Raw genomic sequence first — 10850 nt, forward strand, 5'->3', positions numbered from 1 at the left:
CGTCTTTGTAAAATTTATCATAGGAATTCACCCACTAGGTTTTTTTAAAGTACACTTACATTTTGTGATACTCAGTTGTGCTCAATATTTAGTTCTGTTATGTGCATTATCCTGCTGAATGATCAAATTAAATGCAAACTAGAATTTGAATGTCTGCAAACATTGGCAAGAATCTGCAGCTAATTTTAGATGGAAGATTTGCAGTGTCTGTTGTTTTTCCTGTTCGTTTTAGATGGGTAAATTGTAAAAACGTTGAGGAATCTGACCTGCTTTTTTTTTTCCCCCTTTTTTGTCTAGGTTTGCAAGGCATGCCAGGGGACTACGTATCTCAGGGTGGTCCTATGGGTATGAGTATGGCACAGCCAAGTTACACTCCTCCCCAGATGACCCCACACCCTACTCAATTAAGACATGGACCCCCAATCCATTCATATTTGCCAAGTCACCCCCATCACCCAGCCATGATGATGCACGGAGGACCCCCTACCCACCCTGGAATGACCATGTCAGCACAGAGCCCCACAATGTTAAATTCTGTAGACCCCAGTGTTGGTGGACAGGTTATGGACATTCATGCCCAATAGTATAAGGGAACTCAAGGGAAAAACAAAAACAAAACAAAACAAAAACTATTTTAAGACTTTTGAACTTTGACCAGATGTTGACACTTAATACGAAATTCCAGACAGCTGTGATTATTTTTTACTTTTTGTCATTTTTCATCAACAACAGAGGACCAACGAAACAAGAACACAAATGTGAAATCATGGGCTCACTGAAATGAATATGTCCATGTACAGATCCTCTGGAAAAAAAAAAAGACTCCAAGAGTTATAACTACTGTAGTATAAACATAGGAACTAAGTTAACTTGTACATTTCTGTTGATCACTCCGTTACGTTGCCTCAAATAGTTTTAGAAGAAAAAAAATCCTTGTTTTCCACACTATGTGTGTTGTTCCCAAAAGAATGACTGTTTTGGTTCAGCAGTGAAGTCACTATCCATGAAAGACCTGTTTTGGCCAGTGAGAAAAGAACTACCCTGGAGATGAAGACGAAAAGTCTTGCTGGGTCTCACATCACTCAGAAGACTGTTCCAAGAAGGCCTTGCCATTCCCTCGTTTTGTTCCTTCATAAAATGTGTCCTTTAGTTTCAAACAGATCTTTATAGTTTGTGCTTCATTAAGTCTCTCCCCATTCCTCCCCAATCTATTTTTTTTTTTTTTTTTGGACTCTTCTTCAAAGAGCTTGCAGGTGAAGATTTAAAAGACAGAACAGACAGAGCAGGAGCTTCTTCCAGTAGTTCTGAGCCTTGGCTTTGGACAAAACAAATCTAAAAGTTGGGCAGCTTTCCTCAATGAAAGAAGTTACTAACGGTCTTTGCACCAAACCTAGGACTTTATCATGAACTCAAAGCTTGGGAAAAAAAAGCAAGAGAATACTGTAACAAACTTCGTACAGAGTTCGGTCTATTAATTGTTTCATGTTAGATATTCTATGTGTTTACCTCAATTGAAAAAAAAAAAAAGAATGTTTTTGCTAGTATCAGATCTGCTGTGGAATTGGTATTGTATGTCCATGAATTCTTCCTTTCTCAGCACGTGTTCCTCACTAGAAGAAAATGCTGTTACCTTTAAGCTTTGTCAAAATTTACATTAAAATACTTGTATGAGGACTGTGACGTTATGTTTTAAAAAGAAAAAAAAAGGTGTTAAGTCACAAAATGCGGTAATAAATATTTCATTTTTGATTTTTTGTTAGGCTTTTGTGTTTTTAATCATGCTTAGGAGAGACTGAAGTTATCGGGAGAGGAGTCTCAGATACATTTCTTATCAGCATTGAGAAGACAGGTTGGAAAAATCAGAAACAAGCTTGTCATCATCATTAACAGAACAATTAAATGAAAGAACATCTGAGGTTATATATTTCTGCTGATTATCGATATAATATTTATTCCAGCTTAAACAAAATTTGAAATATTCTCTCACCAGCTTGCATTTCAGAGAGCTGTGTCTAATATCTGTACTACCTGCTAGTGAGACAGAAGCTGAGTTTGAGCTGTGAAGGCCCAGACAGGAGACCAATAAGCCTGTGTGTGTTAAGTGTATGTGTATGTGCATCCATAACCACCACAGACCTTAACTCCAGCTCTTTAGCTCAGCGGTGAAGAACAGCTGTAATGCAGGAGTAGGTTTGGAAGTTTTAGGAAGAGAAAAGCAGCTTTGAGTTTAATGAGTTTTACCTGTGTGAGGATTGCGTCATCTAGTCTTTGAGATGGTTTTACTGCTTTTCTTCAGTTGTTTTCAGGAAAAAAAACAAAACAAAACAAAACAAAACAAAACAAAAACAAAAACAACAAAAAAAACCCACACCAACCATCAGCTATAGAGACAAAATGTTCATTTGACATTTTGTGTATAAATAGCTGGGGCAGAATCATGGGTGAGGCTTTGGTTTTCCTTAAACAAAAGCTTGTGGTGTTTTGAAGCAACTAAAGGTGATTTTGGTCTAGGAAGACTTCAGCATTGTTAGAACAGCCGCCTTTCACTGCCCTCGGTGGCACTGTTAAATCAGTGAGAGCAGGATGGGGCCCAAAGAGCAGGGGAAAGCTCGGGCTTTATTTCTGGGAGGAGGGGAGTGGGAAAGGGCTTGTAATTACTTTAACTTTCTAGGAAACAAACCTTACCGACTTCAACATCTGTAAATTTGTAACCCTTCTCCTCCTTCCTCCTCCTCGTCATTCCAACTGGCCGAGGTGTTATTAAAAACTTTGACTGACAACTTTTACCTTTGGAATGTGTAAAGAGGCTCAGCCTCGTAGTTAATGTTTAATTTCTGAGTTGACTAAATGGACCCACACTGCCGGCGACAGAAGGGAGAATGCCCGTAGAATGGGTGTGAGGATTTATTTAGCAATCGGGTCCTGCTCTGTGGGCGTCTTTTTAAGGCATTCGTATGAAATTTAAAGGATGATAATTCCCCGCTTGGCTTTGATGCTCTCTGTCCTGCTTAAAATCACATCGACCTTTCAGTCGCCTGAGAAGAGCACACCCCGGGTCCCCATTTCCAAATTCTCTGATTACTGTGGATGCGGAAAATATGAAGGCAAGATTGTTTGTGTTAGCACTTTAAAAGGGAGGCTTTTTAAGAATTTTTTTTGTTTGTTTTTAATCAGTACTTTATTTCCTTGTAGACTTTTTCTTTACAATTGAAGGTGAAATGTCAGAAAACGTCCTCACAAAGGTAGAGGGACAGTAAAGAATTTATCCATCATAGATGATTGATTTTTTATAATGAACTAAGTATTTGCATTGCTGTGTTGTCCTTTATTTTCTTTCTTTTTTCCCCCCCTTTTGGGCTGTGCTTTCCATGAGATGTGTTGCTGAAATCCAAGGTACAATAACGTGCAGAGATTTCTCCATCTGAGATTTACTGTTTAGCATGGAAGGTTCCGATTTTGGTATTTTTAAGAACTGCTCAGCTGTCAAAAGCAACCAAAACGGGAATAATGTTTTGACAGCGGTATAGTGTTAAAGAAAATACTCTAGTCTGAATAAAAATTGCTTATGCTGTGGGAAACGAAGGGTAACAGAAGAAACACCTTTTGTTTACACACACACATGTTTATAATCCCAAATTTCCATTTATCCGAGCGGGTCTGGGCTGGGAGTTGCAGTCACGACAAACGAGGGATTTTTCTTCCAGATTTTGCTGCCTTTAAGGCGAAGAGAGGAGGGGAGCGCACCTCCGCCGGCGCGGCCGCCCGAGCCCTGCCCGCCGCGGCGAGCGGGCACCGCGGGGCCGAAGAGGAGATGCCGGGGGGAGCCAGGCGCCCCCCCGCTTTCGCTCATAGCCGCGGAGAGAGCGAGGGAGAGAAAATTGCCCCAGAACAGGTTTGCGGGGCCGGGGGGCCGGGGCGGGGCCGGGGCCGGGGCCGGGCAGGGGCCGGGGGGCGGCGGCGGCGGCGGCTCGGCGGGACCCGCGCTGCCGGCCGGTGCCGCAGGCGGGGTCCGCCCGAGGCTGCGGCAGCGCCCGTGGCTTCCCGCGGGGAGCGAGGGTCTCCCGGCGGCGCCTTTGCGGGGGCCGGCCCGAGGCCGGGAGCCCCACTCCGCCCCGCCGTGTACCGGGCGCCGGTACCGGGGGGAGCCCCCGCGGAGCCCGCAGAACGCCCAGATGCTCTCCCCACGCGCGGCGTGGAGGGGCAGGAGAGGGCTCCGCCGGGCGGGAGGGCGCCTCCGCCCTGCCGGTGCCGCTGCCACGTCCCCCGGGCCAGGCGAGGGGCGGCGGGGCCGGAGTTCTGGCTCTTCCGACAGCACTGCGGGGAAGGGAAAGGCGAAGGCGCTGGGGAGGAGCGCGCCGGGCCCCGGCCGGGGCAGCCCAGCGGCACCTCTGAGCCGCGGGGGACGGGGCGAGGGCAGCGGCGCGGGGGGAGAGGTTTTGCAGGCAGATTTTAATATTAATAGTTTTTGGTGGCGAGAAAGAGACAGGCAGAAGGGAGGTTGCTCCTCTGGGCAGAGTCTCTGCGACAGTGATGATGGATGACCCCGCGCAGCTAAACAACTCCTCCCCTTCATCCCCACACGGTGTCAAAGCTACTTTACTTGCAGCTTTAGGAATAAAACAAATAAACACCCTCGCCCCCTTCCTCGCATCGATTTATGGATCATTATGAATCAATTACTGCTCTCAATATTTTAGAATCTCCTTACATAAAAAGGGGGTCTGCGGCCAGGAAAAAAAAAAAAAAAAAAAAAAAAAAAAAACAACCAAAAAACCCAACCAAACAACCCCAACCCTAACATTAATCTTTGCCTTAGTAAGAAATACGGAATCTTGTTGTATAGTCCTGTGACTAGAAGACCGCTACTAGAAATTCGGGTTTAACCATTCTCTAAGAGGCGCGTTACTGGACAGGGGTTGGGTATTGTAGGCGCGCATCTCCAAGAGCGATTTTCAAGCTAGGAGGTTCCACAATGCGCGTAAAGAAAGAGAGCAGTGCATCCATATGGTGCGTCCAACCTCATTGCTTTAACTCTTCCAGAGAAAGAAAAAGGAAGAGAGAGAGGGAGAAAATAGAAACAGCCCCATAACCTTCCCCCCCCCCCCCCCCCCCCCTACACACACACACTTAATGCGGGGCCGGGCGGGGGAGCGGGGCCGGGACTGCGCGCCCGCGGGGCAAGGCGGCAGCGCGGAGCGCGGCTCGGTGGCTCCGTGCTATGGGAAGGAGGTTTCAGCGGGGACAGAAAGTGTGTGAAGTTGGATTTCTCTCTGTTTCTCTGTATTCTCTCTCCCATTTGCAGCAGTGTTTGAGGATCTCAAGGTGTTTCTATGGCTACCTTGTGTATGTGGGAGGGTCATATGTGGGGGTGCCCAAGAGAAAAGGCAGCTCTTGGGTGATCATTTATCAATGTCACCCACATAATGATTCTCTCTGCAGCCTTCTATTGATGAGGATAATTACATTAGCTCAGAGTGACTGATCAATGAAAAACCACCAAACAAAAACTTCTTTACTCTCCTATAATACCAAAAACCGATACAGAAATAAGATAGAAAGCGAGGGTGGGATTTCCCTTTCCTTTCCCTTTAGCAATGATTTTTTTTAACGAACAAGGGAAAGTAAGGAAATCTTATCCGAATAGTTTCCTTTTCAAAAGAGGCTACCATTTTGTGAAAACGTTCCCTTAAACCTCTTGGCATCAGTCCTTGCCTGGTAAAGGCAAATCGTTATTTAAAATATGAACTACTGCTTCTCCCCTGGATCTAAGCCCCTTTGCTTTTACATTCGTGTTTTGTTACCGGGGGGTGGGGGGCGAAGGGGGAGCGAAGAGTAGGAGAGTTTAGAGCTGAGGAGAGGGAAAGGGAAGGCAAATAACTTTTCTTTTGCTATTGCAACTGTGTCTCTGTTTGTCAGGTTTTCTTTGTTTTTATCACTTCATAAAGTGGCTCTATTAAAGACGGAATGTGGCCTCCCTGAGATGCTGCTCGGTCGGTGAAAGTTTTCAATTAAATTACGGGTTCGTTCTTTCCAGAGTTAAAAAAATCAATGTTTTCTCAATTAAAGGGAATTTTAATGCTTTTACTTGGGAGTTGTTAAGGACGCCGTAAATTTTATTGTAATGCCTCTAAGCTCCGAAGCCCTGCCAGAGGACAGGTTGATATTCATGTTGATTTTGGGGGAAGAGGTTGTCGCTGGTTTTGTTCCCTCTCTGAAGGGCCTTCTTCGGAAAACTCAATCATTTTGAATAACTGCAGGACAAACTGATGCGAAGAAGGCGGGGGAGTCCGGGCTCTTCCTCTGCCCTCCCCTCTCCGGTCCCTACCGGCGACCGGCTCCTCTCTCTCTGGCGCTCGAGCCTGCCGGCCCATGTTTCCGCGGGGCGCAAGGGCGGCCATTCGCCCGGGTTTACGGGGAAACGGAAAAATGTTTCCGTGAGGGCGCCCGTGTTCCGGACCGGCCCCGGCCGGGGCACGGCGAGCGGCCCGCCCCGCCGCCCCACCGCCGCGCCCGGCGGCTCCGCAGCCCCTGCTGTGGGCAGGCGTAGCGCTACCCGGGGTCTGTGGCCGGTCCCGGTGAAGCCCTCGCATTTCTGTAAGCATCTGCTCCCAGGGACGCGTGCAAGTTAACACGGGGCGTAGACGGAAGCAGCAATAGGGCTGGCAGAGGCGCTTCTTTTTTTTTTTTTTTTTTTTTCTTTCTTTCTTTCTTTTCCCCCAGAATATTTTGCCTTCGCTGGCTACTGCCAGGTAAAACCCCCACCAGGAGGCTGATCCTGAACCCATTTACACGGGGTTAATTCCTCGAGCCGCAGTTCGGGGAGTTCGTCCCCGGGCCGTGAGATCAGAAATAGGCCCCTGTCGCCTGGTTTTGTCCGAAGCGTGTTTAAAATGCCGTAAATTAGCTCCATGAAGAACCAGTGCGAACTCCTTTGATTAAGGCGGCTGTCAGATTCTTCGAGATTAGGAGAGAGAAAACGCAGAGTAGGATGTATTTATTATTTATGCTATAGTCCACTGTGAGCAGTTGGAAGGGGAGGATTGGAGAGCGCGTGTGAAAGAGGGACAGAGGGAGCGAGGGAGAGATGTGCCGCTCTGGCTCCGTGGCTTGGACCCAGCTACTTCGTTTCTCGGCGCTGTGAGCTCCCCGGCCGCCACCCACCCGCGCTCCCGGGACCGCGGCCCGCACCGCTCCGGGAGCCACTCGGCGTTACTAAACCCCGCTCTCCAGTTTTCACTCCAGTTTTAGGTTGTTCTGATGGAGTCTGGTGCGTAGCACTAGACACAGCTAGTCTTTGGGGGGGGGGGGGGGAGAAAAGAAAAGAAAAGAAAAGAAAAAAAGAAGGGGGGGGGGGGGCTTTCCACTCTCCGGTTTGTGTCTGTGTTTAGAAATGCAGGGCAAGGCAGGAAAACAAAGCCATAATCCAGTTCTCACCGAGCAGGTTTACTTTAGGACCTCACTTTAACGGAGGCGGGGGACGGGGCAGCGCAGCCCTTGTGTCTGGCTGAGGCGGAGGTGAGGAGTCCGGGAGCCTCTTTTTTTTTTTTTTTTTTTTTTTTCCTGCGGCTGCGGCTCCCCAATTCGGAAACGTTTTCAAATATATGAGCCTTGAATGGACAAATACTCGCTATTAATATGGGACATGGACGAGTGGCAAAAAACCTGAATGGAAACCGTGCGGTAGCTTTGGGAGAAACTAACGATGTGCTTCAGCTCTTGCCATTACAGGGAAGGAGAGGGGGGGAAACCCCTTCTGATTAATAACTAGCAGGGTAATGTTGAGGGCTTTTTCTGCCCGATTGCCTTTTTGAATTAGAGCCGATTTCTTCACACTTCAATAGGGCCTGTCTCTTTTAAAATGACTGACAGATTTGTTTCTCCTTTTTTCTCTCCCTGAGACTTAATGATGTAAATTTTCTAATTAGTTAAATCACGTTGCTTAAAGGCCTTAATATTTACCGGGCAAGGAATGATAGTCGCGTTCGGATCTCTCGAAATAACCAGCGAAATAACATTAGGCTTTTTAAAGAGGGAGGGGGGAAGAGCGGAGGGAGGGGTGGGTTGGGGAAATATCACGTTAGATGAGAGCTAAAGTTCAGCCCGGAGCTTCTTCCCTCCTCCCCCACGCCCCCGAACCCGCTTTTATTTTTCAATCAGCTAAGATTTAATTAGGAGCCCCCAGGCCGGACGATCTGATATTTTCTCATTAGTTTCCCATCAGTAATCTTGAGTGTTAGATCGGCTTAAAGGTTGTCAACATTTGACCAATTTTATTTAAGGCAAAGAAATCACGCGTTATAGCTCCGGGACCCGAGAACTGAAAATAAATCCTGCCCGGATCAGCGGAACTAACAGGCGAAAAAAATGTTGACAATTCGCCGTTGTCTTTAATAAGTTGCATAATGGCCGGTACACACGCGCGCACACGCACACGCACGGGGAGAGGCACGGGGACACCCGCGCGGCGCGGCGCGTCCCGCGGCCGGTGGCGCGCGCGCGCCTGGCCCGTGGGGCGCGATGCCCCGCGAGCGCGCGCGTGTGGGCACGCGCGGGCCGGTGCGCGCGGGGTGCGTGGGTACGCGGGGTCCGTGGGCGGGCGCGCGGCGCGGCGCGGCGCGGGGCTCCCAGGCGCAACGTCGGAGCGCCCCCTGCTGGCCGCGTCCCGCGCCGCCGCGCAGCGGCCCTCCGCCCGCGCGGCCCCGCGCGCGGCCCTGACACCCGGCCGCGGGCGTTGCGCGGCGCGCAGGGCCGCGCGCAGGCAGAGGCCCGCGCCCGCGCCCCGAGCGCACGTCGCAAGGAAGCGTGACCTTGCCCCCGCGCCCCCCTTTTGGCCCGGGGGGACGGTAATATAAACTGTTTACGAAACTGCCCTTTTCCTGCCGGTGAGAGCCCGGCGCTGCTGCCAGCGGGGAGAGGGGAGGCTGAGGAGGAGGAGGAGGAGGCGGACCACGCGCGTTTCTAGCCCCCGCCGTTTACTCTGCGTCTCTCCGGACAGCGCGAAGCGGGGGGACGGGCAGCCCCGCCGGCCCCACGCCCGCCCCGCGGGGGCAGCGCTCCCCCGGGCCCAGCGGCAGGGCGGGCGGCGCTCAGGGGTCGCCCCCAAAGTCGCCTCCCTGCGCCCCGGCTGCCCGGCGCCCCGCAGGGCCCCCCCTCTGCGCGCCCGGCCGCGGGCGCGGGGCAAAGCGACCGCGGGAGCGGAAAGGGCACCGAACCCCTGCCGGGCGGGGGTCACGTGACCCCCGTCCTCGCTCGGTAAGCCCACGGTTCCACGTTTGCCGAAAACACGACGGAAGGGTGAAATCAACCCATCCGCCGCCATTCCCCCCAGCCCTCTCCCCTCCGAGAGCGCGGGCTGTTCCGCGCCTTTCTCCGCCGCCCTGCGCGCATACACGCGTGTCGGGCGGCCGTCCCCGCCCCGCGCCCGCGCCCCGCCGAGCGGCTCTTCTCGCCGCCAGCCCCGGGCCGCAGAGGCGAAGCGGCCGGGCAGGGAGCGGGGCGGGTCTGGCCCCGGCTGTGGGGGCCGCGCCGCGCTGCGCGCCCGCGGTGGCGGCCCGCCGGGAGCAGCCGCCGCGGCCGGGGCAGCGCGGGGTGCCGGGGGCGGGCAGGGCTCCGCTGGGGACCCGCCGGTGCCGCCAGACACCGCCCGCGTTTTGGGAAAGAAAAAAAAAAAAAAAAAAAGAGGCACCCCAGCCTCTTCGTACACCGGGGTGCTAGAGTTACGCGTTTATTGTTTAAAGGGTTATTTTGCCCGTTGAAAAAAAATTTCAAAATCCCACGAAATCAACACTCAAGCCCGCGTCTAGTCCCGTTGGTCCAGGGCTGTGCCTAGGTAGAGCCCAGCCAAAACAATGCTTGCAGATCTGGCTTGCTGGACCAGGAGAGTAGTTGCTCAAATTTATTTTCTTTTAAAAAATGTGCGTGCAAGGGAATGGGGGAGGGTGGAAGGGAATACTTATCAGAATACCAGAAGACACCTTTCTTGAAACAAAGGCAAGGGGAATCATCTCAACAGCAAATCTATCAGGCAGAGACCAAATAACAATATTTATAGGAAGGCGTTCAAAAATACAGTGTGCTTAAATAACAACAACAACTGCTTGCTACAGTTGCTACAGCGCAGCTTAATAAAAAATTAGCCTTACTGACAGTCTTGTCAACATCTTAAGTAAATTATCATAGCGATGGTCTTTGGAGAAGAGAACCCACACTCCTTGCTAAAACACCTCCTATCATTAATCTTAAACTACTTGAAGATTATGATGGAAAGAACGGGATCAGTAACCATTATCATCTCAAATTGCTGTTAAAAACTCCGCTGTTTATTTTTGCAACCAAAGCGAATGTATCTGGGAAATGCAGAAAAGGGAAGAAAGGAAAACACAAGAAAGGCAGAACAATTGAGGCGAATCCTGTTGCAACCTCGATGATAAACACATGGAAAAAGCTGTTACTGCTCTGCGGATCGCTGGAATTTGGGTAGACATTAGAAAAATAAACAAAGCGATGGCTCCGCACCAGTTCTATAAATGCACCGGTACACTCAAGGAAAGGTAACTTCTTAAAATTAATTGCATTTTCCTGAATATTCGGTATTTGCCTTGATCTACATCGATTATTTGATAAAGATCAAAACTATTAAAGACGTATTTGCACCTTCCACGGTTCGTATTTGAAAAGAAATTAATTTTGACCCTTTCTTGCTCGTATTTTTGTATACATTGCGTGTTTTTCAATTATCGTCAGAATAAACACTCTAGTATAATTTTATGAGGATCCGACATGCTCGAAACATTTGCTTCGAGTGAAACCTTTTCAGAAGCGACCTGTGTTTTTTACTGTGGTCTCTCCTG

At 50.0% G+C, this 10850-nt stretch overlaps 1 protein-coding gene across 4 annotated transcripts in view; it reads left to right on the plus strand.

Annotated features, from left to right (window-relative positions):
* The window catches only part of MEIS2 (Meis homeobox 2), a 174274-nt gene extending 173837 nt beyond the window's left edge, over window positions 1–437 (plus strand). For all 4 annotated transcript variants that reach the window (XM_074909798.1, XM_074909794.1, XM_074909797.1 and 1 more), the window contains one exon: window positions 298–437. The gene's annotated coding sequence lies outside the window, so the exon portion shown is untranslated. The remainder of the gene's footprint in view (window positions 1–297) is intronic.
* The last annotated feature ends 10413 nt before the right edge of the window (window positions 438–10850 follow it).

The sequence above is a fragment of the Athene noctua genome, chromosome 6 (assembly GCF_965140245.1).
Source record: "Athene noctua chromosome 6, bAthNoc1.hap1.1, whole genome shotgun sequence".
NCBI classification, from domain to species: Eukaryota; Metazoa; Chordata; class Aves; order Strigiformes; family Strigidae; genus Athene; species Athene noctua.